Consider the following 22,501-nt stretch of genomic DNA (forward strand, 5'->3'; position numbering starts at 1 on the left):
ACACCTACTATAGTTGGCAGCTGTGGATTGTCCCCCTGCTTCCCTGGCATTGGAATCGGCTGACCTGCAGGACTGTGTCTGAATCCGCCGCCTTTCTCCGAGGTCAAGCAGAAATGCCTCGGAGAAACGCAGCGGCGTTTTCGGATTCGGGGGCGTGTTTTTCTTTCTCTCCTCTTGCCATTGGCTGGAATGTTTACATTCCAGAGGAGAGAAAGAAAGTAAAAAACACACCCCCGAATCCGAAAAAGACGGGGCTTCTTTGGAGAGACAAAGCTCTTCTCGAATGGCTGACGAGCATTTAAGAGGCCAGCCAATGGAGAAGAGGGAAGAAGAGGGGCGGGTTAAAGCCCCACTTCTAAAACGTTAAATCTCGCGAGCGAGACTGCGCAAGCGCAGCCATCGCTAGCCGAGACCTAAAAAGTACATCAGACTATCTTCTCTAAATAAGGCAGATGTTCTGATATACTTACACCAATGGGCCCATGACTGACAGGACATCAGTGCACGGATTCCACCAGCGGAGTCAGCGCACAAGCACTGCCAGCAGAAACGTGACAATCTGCCCAGCTTTGGAGTGGGCAGGCCATCAGTCTGGCAGACAGGGTACACTGCCACATTTGTAAATAACCCCTTAGTCCAGTGCTCTTCAAATGTTTTAATGTGTCGCACCCCAAGTGACAAAAGAAAATCATCGGACCCCTCCTCAAAAATCTTCACCATTTTTATATTAAATTGACAATGTTCAAATAGGTCTAGACTTATTTAAAGATTCCAGTTAAGTTTTATCACCATTTTAAAAACTGAATCCAATGCATGATTGCCAAACATACTATTCTGGCCAGGCAGGCCTTACTAATGTGTAAAGGTATCCACAGTGTGACTATTAGAAATGGGGGTGGGGGATTTGGAGTCCCTTCCCTCTTGACACCTTCCCCCACCCAGGATATAAATGACAAAAGATGTTAGTGATGGCCATCTACAGAGTGGCTTACTGCCACTCATTTTTTTCAGCTGAAAACAAACCTCTGTTATCGCATAATACTTCTTCTGGCCACAGTCTGGCTCCCCCTCTGTGATCAGTGGAGAAGTGTGGCTCAATGGTTAGAGCGGCAGACCCTCATGCAGAGGTCTGGCCCGGGACCAGGGTTCAATTCCTGCCTTGGCGGCTCTTGGATTCAATTTCCCCGGACCTGATAATTCTCGCCTCGGTGCCTATTCTAATCATAAGTCCCACTGTGCAATTGTGGGTAATAGCTTGCTTAATCTCCACAATGGCCCCCACAGCGCTAGGATGCCTGGCTTCACCTTGGGGGTGCCCAGGAGTGGACATCTCACAGGAAAACCAGGAAGGGTTCCACAGCGGTATGAATACAGTGCTACGAGACCCCTGGGTAGAAGTGTGCTATATAAGTACAAATACATTTACATCACTTGAGCCCCCCCTCATGGGGCCCACCCCCCAGTTTGAAGACCGCTGCTGTAGTCATTTTTCTCACCTCCGGACAACTGAGACATAGTGCTGTGTCTTAGCCGGGGAAGCCACGCCTTAGGCCCGCAAGAAAACCAGGTCTGCTCTGCTGACTATCTGGAATTGTTGGGTTCTGCTTGGTTGCAGCCTCGCACCTTGCCCACTGGAAGATCTTGAGAACAAAAAAGTGACTGGGTTCAACTCTGCGCTCTTGGTATCAAAACCAAAGGCTCTATGGAAGCTCCAAAATGACATATCTGGATTCGAAGGACTCTCGCTGGCATCAACCTTGGACTTTGCCGTGCTCGAGGATCTTGAGCTCCATAAAAGTAGCTGAGCCGTAAAGGACGAGCTCTGATCAGGATGACCCGCTTGGTATATCCAATCTCATTCCCATTGTGGTGGGCCTGAAAATGCGCCCAGGTCTTGACCAACTGCAAAATGTTTGTCTAGGTGATTTTTGCACTATTTTCTTTTTTTATGTCATCAGTTCCCCTTCCATTTGCGATTGTGATCATTTTTGAGTCCTTTTGCTCGTTATGTTTGTCTTCATTTTCCTAGATTGCTTTGGGAACTTTATTTTGAAGTTTTCCAGACTGTGAAATAGTTCGTACTGCTTGAATTTAATACCAATTTCTCTAGGGATTTTAAAACCTGATAAAGCTGCAAATAAATGTGATTCTTATAGGCCTTTATCCCTTATAGACATTGACACAAAAATCCCAGCGAAGATTATTGCCACCCGACTGCAGCAGAATCTAATCCTCCCTGACCAGTCAGGTTTCGTCCCAAATTTATCGACTATACACAACTTGCGCACTATCTTCGCCGTGTTGCACTACTTGGAGCCAACTCTGCCGGCGGAGGCGGTGCTCCTGGATGCAGTGAAAGCCTTTGATTCCCTGCAATGGGGATACATGTTTGTAGTACTGCAAAGAATGGTAATGCCGCCATTCTGTCTGAAATGGGTGCGCCCACTATATGCTGGCCCGGTCGTAAGGGTGCGAGTGAACGGATGTGTTACAGACATGTTCCTGATATGTAGGGGAACCCGACAGGGCTGACCGCTCTCGCCTATGTTATTTTATTTGGCGCTTGAGCCGGTGTCCTGTAAGCTATGACAAAAGCACGCGGATGCTGCGCTGAGGTTCCACCAACACCCGCTGGTGGTATGCGGACGATATGATGCTATATGTTCGGGAACCGGCAAGGCATTTAAAGTTCCTGCTGAGGGAATATGTGATATTTGAAAGGCAGTCTGGGGTAGGAATAAATTGGGAAAAGTCCACGGTACTCCCCTTAACTGACTGTACTCAGGAAATTGACATGGAGTATCCACTCTCTTGGTCGAAGGACCCCATGAAGTATCTTGGGGTCTGGATACATAGAGACCCAGAGATTGTATTAAGTATGAACTATGGCCGCACAATTACCGAAATTACAGATCAGATAGCTCGATGGACCCGATTACCGTTATCATTGGCAGACAGAATTGCTGCGGTTAAATTGCTTTACTTATTTGTGAATATTCCAATAAAACTGAATGTCACACTATTCAAAACATTGCAGTCTTGCCTGTTGACGTTGGTCTGGGCTGGTAAACAGCCTAGATGCAGTTGGCGCACTCTGACGCTACCCTTTGAGCACGGTGGATTTGAAGCATCTGATTTAAGGTTGTATTATGTCAGTCAGTCAGTCAAAGGCTTTATTTCGATAAAAACATATCATAAAAGCATAACAGTTAAAAATGGAATAAGTTAATTTCATTAAAAAAGAAAAAAACCTATTTTTACAATAGAGAGCAAAACAGGTCATAAATAGTTGTTTAAGAGCGAATTAAACAATTTCCTTGAGCCTTTTACTTCTGATACGCCATGCCCAAGATAAGAATTTTGCAAGGGCACAAACGTATAATGGGCGAGCGTCTGACATTAAAATGCGGAGTGCCACAATATGGTGTCTAGTTCCCAAGGAGCGGCACAGTTGCTTAAGCCATCTTTTCCTTGGGAGGGCGTACTCATGGCATTCAAATAAAAAGTGAGCCACAGACTCACGTCTGGATGTGCAAAAGGGACAAAGATCAGAGGTCTGAGGAAAGGAATTCCATTGTGATGTAAAACTATAGAGTAGGAGGGTCCCGGTCCTAAACTTAAAATACAAAGCTCTATCAAAGGGGCTCTCGATGATGTCGAGATATAGTTCCCGGATTGGATGATCCTTAAAATTCAGGAAGTCCTCAGTAAGTCTCCCCAATGACGTGTTCGTGATCCGTTGGGTCGCAATCCAGTTCCAATATAAGAGCTTAAGCGTGGCTTTCGGAGGGGAAGATCTATTTTCCCATGCTGCATTTAGCCCCAGGTTATACAAAAGGGCTTTCATGTCACGCAACCATTTTATCCTATGCCATCCTGGGAGTGACATGATTTCCGAGAGACCTTTGGCATATTTAGCTAGTTCCGGGACCCGCCACAAACGAGCCCATAGCAATAGAGGGCGAAATTTCGCCAAATCACCGATGGGGCGACAACCAAGATCGAGCATTAATGGAATCGTGGGGGTACCTTGGGGAAGTGACATAATGACCCTGAAGAACTTCCTCTCTGCTCTTGATAAGTCACCAATATCACAAGAGCCCCAAAGCTCGGCTCCATAAAGGGCAGAGCTAACTCCTCTTGCTGCGTAAATATCAATAACGGGGGCTATCGGTCTTATAGCACAGGAGCGCTGCTCCTTTACAAGAGCCCCTGTAACTCTTTTGTGAGATAACAGCATCTTGCATAAATGGGGGCCCCACTGCATATTATGGGATAAACGAATCCCTAAGTAGTCAAACACATCCACCCTCCCCAGAGGTTCGTCATTCAATTTTGGGGGGCGTATAGATTTTTTAGGGGGATTTAACACAAGATACTTTGTTTTGTCTCTATTGATTACCAGGCCCCGCTCTGTACAGAAGAGCTGGAAGTTGTTTAAGAGTTTTTGGAGGCCCATTGGGGTTTTGGAGAGCAAGAGTGTATCATCCGCGAAGAGGAGGGTGGGGATACGTTCCCCCGCCAGGGATGGTTCATCTGAGGGGTCTTTCAATAGATGCTCTACTACACCGTTAATATATAGAGAGAAAAGGGTGGGAGCTAGAACACATCCCTGGCGTACCCCTCTCTCTACCGGAATTCTGTTAGTTTTCTCACCATTTCTCCCCCACCTAACCTGGGCAAAGGTGTTTACATGCAGCCTTACCAATAGCAGGAGTAAGTAGTTGGGCACCCCCATGGCAGCAAGGACTTTCCAAAGAGCCTCCCTAGGTACTAGGTCAAAGGCAGTCTTCAGGTCGATAAAGGCGAGGTAAAGACTGCCTTTGCCCAAGACCACCACCTTCCAATACACAAGCAACAATCTGAACGCTTGCTCGATTGTGCCGGTGCCTGCTCTGAAGCCAGCCTGGTAGTCGGAGAGGATGCCGTTTTCGTCGATCCATTGTAATAATCTGACCAACAACACCTTCCCGACCACCTTTTGCGTTATATCTAGCAGGCTTATGGGTCTGTAATTTGATGGGTCGTCCCTGGCCCCCTTTTTAAAGATGGGGACGACCTCCGCCCCTTTCCAGGATGCCGGGATTGGCGCTCCCCCGCTAATAGCATTAAGCAAGCAGTTAATAAATTTACCCCATTTCGGGATATCTGCTCGCAGCAGATCCCCGGGTAAGCCGTCTGGGCCAGCTGCTTTTTGGGGCCTGATGGTAGTAATTGCATACTCCACTTCTTTAATCGAGAAAATGGAGTCTGCCACCCTGTTGTTTAATGGCAAAGCTGTACATAGCCTTCCAGTTGCTAGATCATCACTCCTTGTTGGCAAATCCGGAGTTGCTGGTGCCACCTCCCTTATATGTTTTTCATTAAAAATGTCCATGGAGAGGGCATTAGAGGTAGCACCTGATTGACTTGCATATAATTTAGAGAAGTGGTTGACCCAAGCTTGGCTGGTGATATTGCATGTAATGAAGTCAGCGTCAGGTCTATTTTTGGCTCTAATTATGTCCCAAAAAACGCCTTGAGTCTTTTCCCAAACTTGCCTCTTTTAGAGAGCGCCAATGTTCGATTTCCCACTCCTTTTTAGCACTAGCCAGGGTTTTCTTATAATTTAGCCTAGCTCCCTGAATTTCTCCTTGTGTTTTGCTTTTGACGGCCTTAATCAAAAGCGATTTGGCGTGCCTACAAGCAGGTGTGTACCAATCATGCTTTCCCTTAAGGAGCCCACTTGCCGCATTTTTGCCTACTTGATTCATTTTTAGGAATACATTCCCAATAGACTTGATGGTCTCCTCAAAAATAGGGGTAACCCGACCGAGATTTAGCTCACCCTTGTCTGAGCTATCCAGTTCCAATTCCAACTGTGCGTCTGTGAGTACTGAATTGATTGTATTTAATTTAGCTTCATCCTTCGCAACCATATTCCATTTTAGGCGTTTCCCACACGAGGATACAGAAATTTTGTGGGCTGGGTTAAGAGATTTTGCGGTCTTTTCGTGAGGCCATGGATTCCTGAGGGACAGTGAAAGCGAGTTATGATCGCTTTCAACTGTGGGCAGGACTACCATGTCCTGAACAAAACTCCAGAGAATGAAATCTAGCATGATGTAATCGATCCTAGAGGTATGGTTGACTCTATTAAATGTGGCCGCACCCAAAGGATCAGAACGCGTGCGGCCATTAGCTGCTCTTAGCCCGAATTCCAGCGTTAGGGCATTGAGCTGAATAGCAGTTTTGGACCATTTTTTAATCGGAGGGATGGTTAAAATCGGGATACCCCATCTATCATCATCCTCACTTGGGTCATAGATGTCGTCCTGTATAAGGGGCTCATAGGTGCAGTTGAAATCACCCGCAACCAAAACTTGGGATCCAGCTAAATTTTCATTCAGTGCCATTTCGAGGATAGATACTGTCGGGGATGAAGAGCCATATTTGGTACCTCTGGCGTATACATTATATAAGTCAAGGATGGGTCCTCTTTGGGAGCCTCTCAAAGAGATTTTTAAAATATCTGGAGAATTGATTAGCTTTGACTCAGTCTGAAGATTTAAGGCAATGCTTACCCAGGTGAGTAGGCCTCCCGAGGGACGGCCTGACCCATTTCTTGGAGGTACTGCAGGAACAAAGTGGGTAATATAGCCTACCCGATACACGGGTTCCAGGCTCCAAGTCTCTTGGAATAGGCAAATCGTATGTGCCTCTACTAGGGCATTCCACTCAGGCAGTTGAAGTTTCCTGTGGATGCCAGCTACATTCCAGCTTAGGATCTTTATAGTATCGCCCTGTTTAATACGAGTGTTTTTTTTTGGAATACTGGGGCATTCAGGTCGCGGCAGAAAAACATCATGGCTCACAGGCTCGATGCAGGGCACAAGTGGTGCCTTCCCAGACCCTAATACAAGGGTAGGACGTAGGCAGTGGGAGGGGGTCTGCAGAGCTTCTTGAGGAGTAGGGTTAAGGGAGGATATAGGCTGGATAGGAGATAAGCAGTTATTGGGTAGAAAGCAGTCTACGAGTTGGACTGGGTTGGGGCTAGTGCATTCATTGTCCCCAGGGACAGATCCAGAACCCAATAATGGTCAGTCTACTTCTTCTAAGCAGCTGAATCTGTTAGCAAGTGGTATACCACTCCAGCCTTCAGAAAGAGCTGTATCTCTACCCTCATAGCCTGGCCAAGCCTCCCTCTCCCTTCTGTTGTTCCAAGGTCTTACTTCAGACGTACCCCTATCGGGAGTGTCGTCACAACAATTTATAGGTGGATAAAAGGAAGAGAGTCTCCTCACCTTTATTCCGTCAATTTTGGGCCATGTATTACGACGGCAGATATAATCAGCCGTTCGAGAATTATCAAAGTTGACAATAATACAATCTCCCTGGATCTTTTTCTTCTCACTACCTATCCAAGGAACCCTACGCACCATAAGGATCCTGCTACTACAAGAGTGAGGGAGTGGTCTATTAACATTGAGCCAATGCTGTACCTTATTTTTTAAGGACCACGTTGGTTCTTCTTTGTGTGGCCTTAGCTCAGGAATACCAGTCATGATCACAACATATGGGTCGCTTTCTGGAGGTAAGTGTATAGGATGACCAAACTCACCCCTGAATTTGTCATTTTGAACTACTGACCCCATGGGTTTAGGTAAATTATTTTGGTGAACTGGCCCCGGTGTTTTTGCTACGGTATTTTGGTGTACTGACCCCGGGCATTTAGGTAGCGTGTTTTCTAAGGTTACACCAGAGGTAGGGGGTTTGGAGGGTTCACCAGCTTTCCTAGATGCAGCTGGCAAAGATTTTGCTGGCAAAGATTTTGATGGCGGATTTAAATCAACCGAGGGAGCGCTCGCCACTACCCGCTCCATCCTCAAGGTCGAGGGAGTAGCCCGCAACTCCTGATGGTTGGCCGATCCATCGCTCTTGAGTGCATTCAGAGATAAATTCATGGAGAGTAGGTGCTTTTCGATATTAGAAAGAGAAAGTACAATAGGTTGCACATATTCTCTAAAAAGTTCACCTAGTACACTTAAATGTTGGTTGTTAGCCTCACAAACTTTGCAACCCATGCCCAAAATGCTTGGATCACTAGGGGCCGGTGGAGTCGTAAGAGGGACTGCTGTATCTATGGCTGCTTTATATAGGGCACTCTGGACAGGATTACTTTTGTTTTTCCTTGACGCCTGGGTAATCAGAGTTTTATTCGGAACTTTGGAGTTACATTTTTTCGAAACCCTAGGCTTCTTCCGTTTGGGGATGGCACCCTCCCTTGCCCCCCTTGGGTGATTTGAACTGGGCCCCTCCTGTCTTGGGCTTGAAAACAGGTTAGGCGTCCTCTCAAGATCTTTGCTTGAGTGCATATCTGAGAGGGCTAAGGAAGCTGACAGATCAACCGTATTAGGTACACCGTGTGTTTCGACCTGGACTTCAATGAGAGGCCTAATGGAGTTTGAGCTTATAGGTGTCTTAGCTAAAGCCATAGGGCCTAACGAGGAGCGTCTTGCTAATTCTAGATCTTGCGAAACTCTTCGCTCCAGGAGTGATATACCTTGATTAATGGCTTCATTTGCCCTAGTTATATATTGGTCAATCGGGCCAGATGTACGCGCTACCCCCTGAGCGTTTTTGCTCCTAGCACCCCTCGTCATCCTGACAGACATGTACTAATATGTGGGACCTTCACACAGTTTGAGCTGAGCAGTTGGCAATTTGCCAGAGGGATTTCGGGCTGTATGTGTCTAGGTAGAATAACTGCAATACCACATCAAGATATAAATGTCAATGGGGTGGCCCAGTCCAGTCTTACCCGGTCTTTAACGGGCTTAAACGGGCCCGCCCTTGGCCCGGGCTTGGCCCGGGCGCGGCCCGCGCGCGGTTCCCGCGAGGCGGTCGCCTAGCAGATCTTTTATGCGCCTCCAGGCGCGAGATTGTTAGAGGCGGCTTCCTCTTCCGCCGCACAGGATGCTGGGGGATGAAGTCCCCCTCCTAACGGCGGCCGCTTTGGAATGGCGGCGGCAGGAGGGAGACGAGCAGCGGACACAGACCCCAGAGGAGAGCACCACGAGTAGATGCAGGTAGGTTTCCTGGACAGAAGTCGCCCACTCGGCCAGTCGCCAGCAGATCTTTTATGCGCCTCCAGGCGCGAGATTGTTAGAGGCGGCTTCCTCTTCCGCCGCACAGGATGCTGGGGGATGAAGTCCCCCTCCTAACGGCGGCCGCTTTGGAATGGCGGCGGCAGGAGGGAGACGAGCAGCGGACACAGACCCCAGAGGAGAGCACCACGAGTAGATGCAGGTAGGTTTCCTGGACAGAAGTCGCCCCAGGTTGTATTATTTATGTGCGCAGGTGCAATTTGCGCACTATTGATACTTTCCTCAGAAATATTTACCACATCTAGCAGTGGAGGCAGACACCGCCCACCCTGTACCGTTGACCGCTACATTATTACATGGCCGCGAAAGTGGCTCTAGAAAGGAGATTCATTCAGCAGGCTGCGCTGCTTGGGCGTGGCGGACTCTGGCTACGCGTGCGGGGCGGGAATACATATATGCTCCATCCATGCCTATAGCTGCCCATCGGGGCATTTCGGCGGCGTGGGAGCGGGGGCCTTGTCGGTGTTGCAGAATGCAGGTATTACTAAACCAGGAGACTTGTACAAGAATGGGGCATTCCTATCTCTGATAGATTTCCAAGCAGGACAAACGTATAAAGCGATGCATGGATTCACTTACACCAGACTTGGTTTTGCAGTGCGCTCATCATACCCTGACTTCCCACAGGTGGCTTGCGTGCTGAGAGCATTACAGGTTGTTCTAGCAGGGGGAAAGCAGGAGACTGATCATTAGGTTGTACAGGGCTTCCCAAGGGGAAAATGACGGGTCAGACTCCCCTTCATTTGATAAGTGGAACAACGCACTTGTGAGGCCTCTAACCCGAGACAATTGGGAGTCATGCTGTAGCTTGACTGGGCGTTTGACTGCAAACTCAGGGCCAGCTCTAGGGCGGTGCGATCGGTGCCACCGCACCAGGCGCTGACTTGGGGCGGGGGCGTCATTTTTACAAGTATATTATCATTTTAAAAGCAATTTACATGCATCAATTAAAATGTCAAGATAACTCTGGTGATTAATCTCTTCCTGGAAAGAGACAGGAGGTTTGTCTAGTGGAAGTTTTGACTCATCCTAAGGTAGAACAGAGGGTTAAAATACCTGCTGCTAAGAACGTGTACTATGCAGATAACACAGTGAATAGGTAAGTAGGTTACTTTTTCTGTAAGAGAGCTCTTTTTGTAACTTGTCATTTTTTTAAGTCAAAATCCTATTATAGAACATTGAGCTACCTATTAAGTGTCATCAAAGAGCTGCATGCAAACTGCAAGGTATATATGGTAGAGCTATATGTTTTCTTGCACAGTCTTTCATTATCCTAATCTTGTGAAAAGGGTTCATTTGGGTAGAAAACAATTCTTATTATTAAAGAGAACCCCTAACAATGATGTTACGTTTTAAATTCTGAATTTGTGCTTTTCCAGAATAAGGACTCCTAAACTTTATTGCCCACGAGTATCAATGACATGTCACTCCTACACCTTGTAGTCCTGTCTCATGTATCATTTCCTATACACTGATTTACACACATATGTGTGTGTGATGTAAAGTGCTCTGACACCTTACACTGGTATGAGTGGTGGTATAAAACTAAATTAATCTGAGAGACAGTGGTTATGGAGACTTGAGGGGCACTGTTAAAGGGTGCTAGTGAGGGAATCCGTGGCAGAGGTGGTCATTGGGGGGCGCCAACGGACAATCTCGCACAGGGCGCCACCAGTGTTAAAGCTGGCCCTGTGCGAACTGCAATCTCCGCATTATCCATTTCAAGTATTTGCACCAATTGTACTATACGCCTGCTCGACTGCACAAATATGGCTTGTGAGAGGATGCAAGGTGTCTCAGGTGTGGACAGGATAATGCTGATTTTATCCATCCGGCATGGGGGGAGTTGCTATATTCAACTTTTGGCAGCGGGTGGTAAAGGTGCTTGCGGATATCACTCAGGATAGGATTGAATGTACTTTGGAGATATGTTTGTTAGGTCTCTTGAAGTCGATAAAACCATGTGCCCGGCGTATTGTTGCTGTCTCAAAGAGTGCTGTTGCAATGCACTGGTGTACAAAAGCAGTGCCTACATTGCGGAAGTGGGTTTGTGACCTTGTATAATCGAAAGAGCAGCTCGAAACATATGCTGAAGAGATACCAGTGGCGTACAGGCCAAAGGATTTTTGGGCTCCACTGTCTGTGTACCTTCTGGAGAACCCTGACTACACCTAAGTCAATATGAAATAACTGGAACTATACACCATGCGTGACTTGTAAGAACTAGATGTTGCGCTGCTTTAGGTTTACAGCTCCAATGTGCTACAGTGTCCTAAATGCCTGCTTTTGTTCTTTTCTTTAGGGTTAGGGTGGGCAGGTGTGGGATTGCATTTATAAAAAAACTAAATGTAAGCTAATTGCTGTCTTTATGTATAATCCTAAATGAAAAAAAAAAAAAATACATAAAAAAAAAAAAAATCTCTGGGGAATTTTCTGCTGCTTGTGCCGTAGCTACCAGGGGTTCAGCGGAGTTTCGCTAAAACTTGTATTACTACCTAACCAGGGTCTGTTTATTAATTTGGTAAGGGGTTTCTCTTTCTCTGGCATACGGCCAAACTGAGATAAGTAGAGAAATAAATAAATAAAACAAATTACATTGCGCGCGCTGCAACGCCAAATCGGCGATGCAGCGCGCAATGTAATTCGTTTTATTTATTTATTTCTTTATTCAACTCTGTTCGGCCCAATTCCGGAGTTTACTACCCTTCACCCTGCCCCTCCCCGGCCCCGCCGACCCGCAGCACTACCTCGAGGAGCCGCTACTGGCCCCCAAACTGCAGGAGTTTGAGAGGGCTTGTGTCAGGCTGTGATTAACAGGACAGGATCTCTAGACAGACCATGCACTGTCAATCGGGTGCGCAGCGACCCTTCCGGTGAAAGTGCCATCATGGCTTTCATTATGTGTAAGGAGTTAATCTGTTTTATTGACATAAACGCATTTCTCGTGTGCTTTGATATGTGCTGCAACTGGTACAGAAGTCATAATATATGATCATATCTTGCCCTTAGCCCTGCCACTAGGCCGCACATTTGCCACACCTTTATTTTAATGAGTACCTGCACTTATTTTTTCCCATTTGAAGCACTGAGCACCCCTACATCCGTTTTTTTCACTTTACACACACCATGCTGTGCTGCTGCTAGTCGGGCAGTAATAAGATGTTAGGAGTTTTGCAAAACGATTGTTAATCACCTGCTGCCTGATTTCATATTGAAAGTTGAGCAAAATGTAAGTAATTGTCTTTCTTCGAAGTTTTCCCCAGCTAGGTTCTGGAAGGTCACGCCTGTAAAAAAAAGGGAAAATGCCAGGAAAAAAGGCAAAACCTGTGGAAATTGATGGGATGCACACCAAGGGCGGCCATATTCACAAGAAGACAACTCTGATTTATCTCCACCTTAACGCATCAAAAGTGGAGATAGATTTAACACCCCATTCACAAGCACGTGCAAACTGCAGACAATGCCTGTATTTCCGAGATAACTGCCCCAAAACCTAACACCAAGGGGGACACCACCAACTAACTCTAATGAATGTAGAGTAGGCGTTCCCGTGCAAAAACACACAAAAAAACAACAATACAACTTTCCCAACAAACTGACAGAACTGCGAAGCGAACCAAAAACAGGCGATAAGCTGCGGTGGCCGCAAGTATTTAACACCTGCCTCAAGCAGGTGTAAAGATGGACGACTCCCTGCAGTAGGCAACGGAGTCCCGCACACAGCCACACCCGAAGAACAAACAACGCCATGGAGCTACTCATCATGCAGCTCGGATCCCCAACAGGGCAACAACACTCACCGCCATCACCTCCAGGACCGCCACCACCCCCAGGACCCGCCCGCCCCTGGACCACCACAGAGGCAGCGCAGAGTAAGACAGCGAACCTCCTGAAAACGAACCACTCTCACGGACCTAACGCCAGCGAAAGTCAATGTTCACTACAGGCTCAAAAGGACAACCATTCTCCGCATCATGACCCACATCGCCCACAGGCTGACGGTCCAAACACAGCGGAGAACCAACATCCAACCTCAGACAAAGCTGCTGGCTGTGCTGCACTTGTTGGCCTCTGGGACATTCCAACCAACAACTGCCAGAGTCGGAGGAGTCTCACAGCCATCCCTATCAAAGTTCATCACACCTGTCTTGGATGCCATCCTCAGCTTCATACCTCAGTACCTTCACTTCCCCAACACTGCGCAGGAACAGCTGGAGGCTGAAGGCAAAGCAAGGCTTCTACGCCATAGCCGGATTCCCGGCCGTGTTGGGGGCAATTGACTGCACACATGTTCCACTTGTGCCCCCTGCGGATACTGCACACCACTACCGCAACAGAAAGCACACGCATTCCATCAATGTGCAGGCAATAGTGGACCATCGGGGACTCTTCACAAATGTTGTCGCCAACTACCCAGGCAGTGTACACGATTCCTTCATCTTCCGACAGTCCATCATCAACCAGCGCTTCCAGGATGGCACATATGGAACGGGACTCCTCGTTGGTAAGTACCAAATCAACACACCAAACATACCTCAGCCACCAACGCACAAAGCACATCTGTGGGGATGCACATGTGACCAAGCCACATTCGACAAGTCAGACTACACGACCACCTACCAGACACGACTCCACCACTCCATGGTCATCCTGGGCTACCACTGCACCCAATACAGACATTTCATGGCACCACGGGCACACAACGGCTGGACGTGTGGAGATGCGGAATGCAGCCATGACACATTTGAGGCACTGTTCTGCCCTCATGACCCTACCCCAGTCTCCTGCAGGTTAGCGTCCTGTGGCGGTGGGCCCATGTCGGCCACTGTGCATCCGGGGCTACTGGCCCTGTGCGGCTCGAGTCATTCCCCCTTGTGGTTCTGACATTGCATGTCTGAGTGCCTGATGACTGTTGGTGTAGTTGCCAGCACCAGCTACTCCCTGAGGGCTGGTTTACACTCACCCCACACACAGCCAGCACAGGCGTCACTGTATTGGTGGGCCTGCCATCACATCCTGCCGAACCAAGTATTGACTCTTTTCTCCCTGCACTGTCACAGGTGATCAAGGATATGCACTCTGCCCTTGGATGATGACACCCCTCCGGGACCCAAACACACCTGCCCAGAGGCAGTACAATGCGACCCACATACGCACCAGGGGCATCGTTGAACGCACATTTGGTGTGTTGAAGTCACGTTTCAGGTGGCTGGACAGCACAGGTGGAAAGCTCCTGTACAGCCCGGACATCGTGTGCAAGATCATTGTTGCATGTTGTGTGCTGCACAACATCTGTGTAGCACCAGGGCCCCATGGATCCCAGTTCCAGAGGTACCGGACGATAATGATGGTGATGGGGCTGATGGCCCACATCCCACTGCAGCTGCGGTAGGAATTGCCCGTAGGAACTACATCATTAACACCTACTTCTGATGAGCACGTCACATTGTGTCCGTCCGTGGCAATCATGGGACAGTAGTAGATGTCCAATTGCACTCCATGTGTGAATAAAACATATTTGCAGGTTGCAGGTTGGAATTGTGCATTGCCATGTTACATATCCCTGGGGTTACAGATGTGATTTGCCTGGTTGTGCACATTTGCCGATCCAGTTGTGTCCTGTGTTCATTTGTGGAGGGGTTGCTGTTTGTACCGGGATGTTGCCAATGTCGAGGTGCACTTCTGCTTATGTGTGTATGGTGCACAGTGGGTGTGTCGCTCCTGCGCCTCTGATTTGTCTGCCACTGGTCTCTTTCATGCAGTGTGCCTGTCGGTTCTGTCCTTCCACTGTGGTTGGATGTTGTGGTGTGCATGTTGTCCTCTGCAGTGGGCCAGGGTGCATCCGTGGTACTCCGCTGTTGCTGTATTTTGTTCACTGGCATTTTCCATATGCTGTTCTTGTGCTTGTTCACGCATTGCGCGTGAGTATTGCTGCCCTCGCGGTGCTTATCCCTGCTTTCCTCATCGCGGAAGGGCTCATCGCAGGTTTTTAGGTGTTGTGGTTTGTGTTTTTATCTCCGTCGGGGTGGTTGGTTTTCGGCAGACTGTCGCATGGTACCACGGTGTTGTGAATTCCACGTTGACATGGGGTTATTTTTCCGTGATAGGCTGCGATATGGAAAGTTGCGTTACGCTACTCTTGCGGTAGTTATCACACGTTCTTGTGAATATACCCCCAATTGTGCAATCTATCGCTCACGTCCAAGTAGAAAGCTTGGAATAGGACGTATTTACCATACCTTGTAAATATCTCACTCCATGGTAATAGTATTTGCTGGTAAATATCAGATCCCATTCCACACAACTTGGAATAAGAGTCAAAGATTCCAGTAAATCAATCTTTAAGAAACATAGTAATTTGGAGTGCAAATTGTCAATTCTGCATGTCGTGCCTCAATTGCAAGTTTGAAACTTAGAATATGAGGTATTTACATACCTGGTCAATATCTCACCTCGGGTTAAAAGTATTTACTGGATGTGGTAATTCCCCCACCCTACTGCATAGAGCTTAAAACCACGGCCTAAGTCAAAGATATCATCAAGGAAATATATTTGATGTATTTATATATGGAATTTATAGAGTGAACCTATCTACAAAGCAATAGTGCACCGTATAAACAAGGAAAGGATTACAATATACTCTCCACCCAGCCATGCATAATCAGGTAATTTCACATCATTGCAGGGTGCTCGGACAAAGCAACACAGATATCAAGTTAAACAGTTTTGTCCTGCCACTTTAAAAGTGGTTCAGTTGTAAAAGTAGCCAGCACAGCTGTTTCATTAATGCCACTGCAGGTATCCGTGTAAGGACACCACCACAAATGGCTTCAGGAGGGCACCAGTTAACAACAAACTGTCTCCTGGAAGGCCATCCAGGAAATGCCTGGAAAGGGAGCATCTAATGGCAAAATGCGATTTTGCCTGCGGCTCAAGAAAACCTTGCACTTGTGGAGCATGGCACATCTTGTGTGTTGTCTTCTTGTGGCTCAGACCATCTCATTGTTTATAATAAATCATTTAGAACGATTTGGGGTGGGAAAAGCCACACCATGGTAACGGCTGATCTTCAACGTGTGAACATATATAGGCTTCCATAACTTAACAGTTTTTCCCCTCTCTTCTTTAGAGACACTGACAAAGAGAGACAGAGACTGTTAGACCTGTCAGCCCTTTGGGTGGTCCCTCCTCATCATTATTTATTTTGTCCCACTTTTGCCTCAAACCCTGTTAGTATTTTTCCTTTTTGGGAACCACCAGACTTTTTAGTGTTGATGCAGGGTCAGGGAGCCATTTTCCCTACCCCTGGAACTTCTGTCTGAGGGCCTGAGACACAAAATGGTGGCCACCCATTGTCACCTGTGACATCACTGGAACCTACTAGTACCTTCCAGAACATTCTAGAACCCTGTGACAGTGTGAGGCAGTTTGGAATGTTGGGAAACCAGCTCAGAGTTGGCAGTTGTCAGTTGGAGTTGGCAGTTGGCACCTGACTGGTGAAGAGAGAGGAGCACAGAACTGAAGGAGGAAGGAGTGAGGCAGTAGGGGTGGAAACTTGTGCCTGGAGTGGGGTCCAGAAACCTACCCTTGATACTAGTCCCTGCTGACTGAGCCCAGCCTGGAGCCCTGTGTGGGAGAAAGCAAGAAAAACCATCTTAAGGACCTGGACAGCCGGAACAGGCCTTAAAAGTAAAGAACAGCAAGTTCCTGACCTGGTTACTGGTAACTTCCTGAAGTCCGACGTCGAGAAGCCTGGAGACCTGGAGCCCGAGGTGGAGAAGCGGCGCTGACTGGAAAGCAGACGTCGTACCCGGAGCCGCCAGAGGTCGAGAGAGGGCGCCGACGGAGGTCGCGGAGACACCAGAGGTCGAGGAGGAAGTCACCTGAGGTCGAGTGTGCGGCGTCGACGGGGGAGTGAAGTCCGCCCTCCGGAGTCGCCGGAGACCGAGGTGAAGCGTGCCGGAGGTCGGGAGTGGAGATCGCACTCCGGAGTCACCGGAACCTCAAGAGAATCGTGCCGGAGGTCGGGAGTGGAGATCGCACTCCGGAGTCGCCGGAACCTGAAGAGAATCGTGCCGGAGGTCGGGAGTGGAGGTCGCACTCCGGAGTCGCCGGAACCTGAGGAAAGGAGCACCGGAGGTCGGGGGTGGAGATCGCACTCCGGAGCAGCCGGAAGTCGACATCGAGCCAAGACCGCCCGACGTCATCGAACCGGAGCCGACATCGAACCGAGGCCGCCGACATCGAACCGGAACCGCCTCCCGGCGTCGACCAGAACTGTCATTGAGCCGAGGCCGCCGACATCGAATCGGAACCGCCTCACGGCGTCGACACGACTCCAGCGGCGTCGGAACTTCATAAAAAGGGCAGTAAGTGGAATGGAGGGCGCCTAAGGCCCTGTGGAGCCCTAAGAGACCATCCTAGGGGCTAGAGAGGTGCTGGAACCAGCTTGATAGTGCGCTGAGACTAATACAGAGGGGTTGTGTAGTGTGGGAGAGCCAGATCTCTAGATTCCCCCTTGATCTACCTCAGTTTAGGCCTCAGCCTTGTCCAAGCCAAGGAGTACACCCCTCAGGTCATCCAAAACTCTACAAGCTGGGACTGGGCCAAATCATCCCATAGTACCCCAGGAATGTTATGTAATGCACTTATATTTATGCCTTGAATATTTATGATCTACCTTATTTATTGAATCGTTGAAGTATTATTTATTTGACGTACCCTGCCACAGGAAAAGCCTTGTGTACTGTGATTGTATTATTATTTATTTAATCAGCAACTAAGAGAAAAGAAGATAAAGAGATATATTTTCAGTATAATTTTTAAGGTGTAGTGTCGTTTTTGGAACGGATGCACGCATGGTTATTGTGTGGGTATGACGTATGCTTAGCACGGTGCCTGACCCCTGACCACTCGAGCCAAGCTACCACAGTGTATGTCTGGGAGAACACCACCACCCTTCCGGTGTGGGAGTGTGTTTTTCTAACAGAGACTGTATATTATAATCCTATATTACCATTGAGGAGTTCTGGTGACATCATAAACCGCAAAACCGAAGGCCGAGTGGTGTAAATGTCACCAGAGATGGCAATGACGAAGCGCATGACACGTGTTACTAATTATATTGTTTTATATTTCATTATTTATAAATCGATTTTATTATTCATTTAAAAGAGTTGGAGTATTTCAGTGGCATACATTTAGTATTCATTGTTTGCCTGAGACTGCAGATATGTCTCTCAGTGTTTTGAAAATTGTGTGCTTTGTTGGAAATAATGTTCTACTATTTAAAATGCTTTTTTTGCAACAATATGTATTGTTATACATCAATTATTCAATGCAAAGTTAATTGTAAGGAAATTAAAAACATGTATTTTAATATGTGTGCCATAGTGTGAGTTTAACAAGACATAGACAAAGAAAGATAATAAAGTGTAATGTGGGACAGTGTAAATTTTTGCTCACTTGGCTCTGAGTTTACACGTTGGGCCCGATTCACAGAACTAACTTAAGACAAACTCCTAAACTTACTAATTTTGGTATTCACAGAAGGCATTTAGTAGTAGTAAAGTTGGGATTTTGTCTTAAGTCTGTCTTAAGTCTGTCCTAAGTTTGTCTTAAGTCTGTCTTAAGTCTGTCCTAAGTTTGTCTTAAGTCTGTCTTAAGTCTGTCTTAAGTCTGTCTTAAGTCTGTCCTAAGTTTGTTTTGAGTTTGTCTTAAGACTGTCTTAAGTCTGTCTTAACCTCTTCAGTGCCCATGACGAGCTGGACTCGTCATGGGCGGCGGTGGCGCTGTGCCCATGACGAGTCCAGCTCGTCATAAACCCCGCCCGCTAATGCAACGGTCGGCACAGGGCGGGGAAAGGGGCGGGCACTGAAGGGGTTAAGTCAAACTTAAGAAAAAATCCTAACTTTACTACTACTAAATGCCTTCTGTGAATACCAAACGTAGTAGGACAGACTTAAGACAAACTTAAGACAGACTTAAGACAAACTTAAGACAAACTTAGTACAGACTTAAGACAGACTTAAGACAAAATCCTAACTTTACTACTACTAAATGCCTTATGTGATTACCAAAAGTAGTAAGTTTAGGATTTTGTCTTAAGTTAGTTCTGTGAATCGGGCCCTATGTATTTTCTCACAGTGGGGAGGGTTCATTGGTACATGTTTGCATCAAATATGGACTTGTAAGGATGAGCTAGTCAGGTGTGTTAATTAATCTTCTAAGAGCAGTACTGTCATTGTGAAGGCATTTTTCTACCCACACTAAAAGAAAGACAAAATGCTGTGTTAACTAGCCGTTTAACTTAATTATTTGTTTAGCGAAGCTAAATATCATTCAAATGAATTCAGCAATGTGAATTACTGGAAATAATTCATAGTTATGATATTTTTTCTGTGGAAAATGAGCTCTGAAACTATTAATAAGGCTTACCCATGCAGTATAGTATGTCAGAACCCCGTTCAGAAGACCACAGGGCAAGCAGAGCTACTGGGCCCCAAGCGTGGGGGTGGAAGCCGCTTACTCCTGTTGTCCCAGGGCCCAACTAACTATGGGCCCTCAGCCACTGCTCTAAGTACCTCTTCAACACTTGACTCTCAGTGATAGCGCTGGTCGAGCCGTCCAAGGCTTCTAGGGGGAGGTAAATGCATAGAGGAGGAACTCAGGCTTACAACTCAAAGTAACGGAAATATCAAAGAATACATGATTGTCCAGTCAAATATTTTTATTACAAAAGTAATATTTTTATACGAAGACAAAGTGAAATATAGAATACACAAACAATACCCACAGCTCCCCATGCGGTCAGGACTCTAGTGTTCAATGGCAGGTCCCCGAGTTGCACTTCCTGCTCACTTGCAGTCATGGTTATTCCTCATTCAATATCACTGACATCAATATCGCTAATTAGTAGTTTGAGCCTCAGGATTTCCATTCCTGCTCTGATAAAAGTAAAAATGGTCCCAGCGGCCGAAGTGCTTTGTCACAGAACAAGTTCCCCTGGAGCCTTCCAGCCCTGCGATCAGTTTTACCCGCTCTTGTGAGGATTGTGCGACCAGGATGACTGCCTTTGGTGAGTACAAATAACGGCTCGGGCAGCAGCTGGGCGTCCTTTGCATTTCATCCAGCAAAACAGTAAGTAAGTTCCTCTGATTTTTCCCACAGGTAATGGGGGTAGGTTACTCTGGTTCGGATCCTTGGCTAAGGCCAGCATGGGTCACAACAGCAGCCTCTGCTCACAACAGCGCTTAAACTTGGCAACGCTTCTTGTCTTTTCCGGTGGCCCCACTAGGCATAAAGGGTCACCAACCTTACTCCGCACAGGGGCAACAGCCTGATTGGCACAGCAGTAATCTTCATAGCCGACTTCACTTTGCACACAGGTTATGGCCCGCTCGACACAGCAGTGATGGTGGCCATGGCTAACTTCACGGGAGCCCCGCTTGGCATACAGGGGTCACCCACTTGAACCTGCACACAGGCGATGACCCAATCGGTGCAGCAGCCATTCTCCTCACACCTCGCTACAGGTATCCACTCACCAAATCCCCCACTGGACCCCGCTCTCCTCTTCCTCACAGGGTACACTGGTTTTGGCAAGCAGGCAGGCACTAGTAGTCCAGGCTTCAGGGGTAGGTGGTCTTGGATGTCCCTGGGTGATATTCTCTCACCCAGCTGGAAGACTGGCAGACCTTGGCCTCCATCCCTAGGCACAGGCACAAGTCCTGCAGCCCTTCCCCTCCTTTCACAGCCCAGCTGGCTGCTTGACAGTTGACACTTTTGGGGACCTCAAGCTCCCCTTCTTATAGACTATTTCCAGACACCTAATGTTGTTTTAGGTTCTGAGTCTTTGAAGTTTGTGTTAGGGGTCTACTTCCTTTTGAACTTCTTTGCCCCACCCTTCTCCTACTCCTTATGATTCTCTTTTCAGCCACATCTCCTTCCTGAGATGTGTCCAGGCTCCTCTCCAGTGACCTCTCTCTGAATCAAAGAGCACCCTTTGAAGTGCGCTGTGCGGCCTGGCTCGTCTCCCTCCAGTGTGTGTTCCGCCCAGCTCACAGGAATGAGACAATCCGCAATCTGCCAAGGACGATTCCTCTAGCTCCTCCAGTCAGCCCTGGGCCTCACATGGACCCCAGAATCTTCCATGTATTGTACCATTCACAGGCACACATGCACCCAGCACATGCATACAACATACATAACTGCACATACTAACTTGATGTAGGCCAATGGTACGTTAAGCACACAGCAGCAGAACTTTATATGAATGAGCCTGTAGGGCTAGCTCCAGTGACACAGGTAAAGAAGAACATGTTTACTCCTACCGATCACTAGACGGCATGTTGCCACCACCGTGCTTGTGCAGTTTAACTTCTGGAAAACGCAGAAATGATACTGTATCTATAGTGATGTAGTTGCTAAATGTCCATGGTATAGTAATATGTACTTTAGCAGTAATGTCATCAATGTAATTTCTGATGGCATCCGTTGCATCACGTGTGAGGTCGCGAGCGAGATATGACGTTCATGGCAGAGGTTTGAGTTATGGTTTATGTAGATAACACTATCTTACCAATTTTAGAGGTTTTTCTGTTATATTTCTTAAATATAGCTTCACTTTACCTATGTGTTTAAGGGGGATTATAAGGTTTATTTGAACATGTGTTTCTGTGTCATGAACTGACGAAACCATAACTTACCCTTAACAAACTTTTCAGTGAATTTTGTTTTTTGTTCTATTTTATATTCACAATTGTACAACCAACTGCCTGTGCATTCAGCCTTCACGTAGCACCTCTTCCCAACCTCTGTGCTTCCAGCATCTAGGAAGAGCAATCCCTGCTGCACACATCAGACCCTACATCCAGACCCCCTCCTGTGTACAACCTCCCATGTTTTCAACTACTACCAAGCATGAGCTGCGGACGCGCGAAGCAGGGAATGGCTGAAGACCATGGTCCGTGACAAGGCTCTCTGCCCAAGATCAGCCAGGCAATCATTGCCCGAAGCCGATGATACCTCATTTGACAAAGGGAAAAATGTTCCCAACCACCAATCACATTTGTTTATTTTTCGAACGTTTTGGTTCTGTAATCCTCTGTGAAGCTGAATTTGTCAACTCTCCACAAATTAACAGCCAAGGTATCCAAATCAATGTTGGATTAACCATTTTATAATGCAAATCTCAAAAACTACTGAGTAGATTTATATCAAATCACTCAAAAGACACTTTTTTGAATACAGTTTTAATGTTTTACTAAATTTGGTGTAAGTCAGTTAAGCAGTTTCGCTCCAGCTGTGAGCAAATCTTATAAAAGCTATACATGGAGAATTCAACCTTTGCTCCT

Source organism: Triturus cristatus, chromosome 6 (assembly GCF_964204655.1).
Source record: "Triturus cristatus chromosome 6, aTriCri1.1, whole genome shotgun sequence".
Lineage (NCBI taxonomy): Eukaryota > Metazoa > Chordata > Amphibia > Caudata > Salamandridae > Triturus > Triturus cristatus.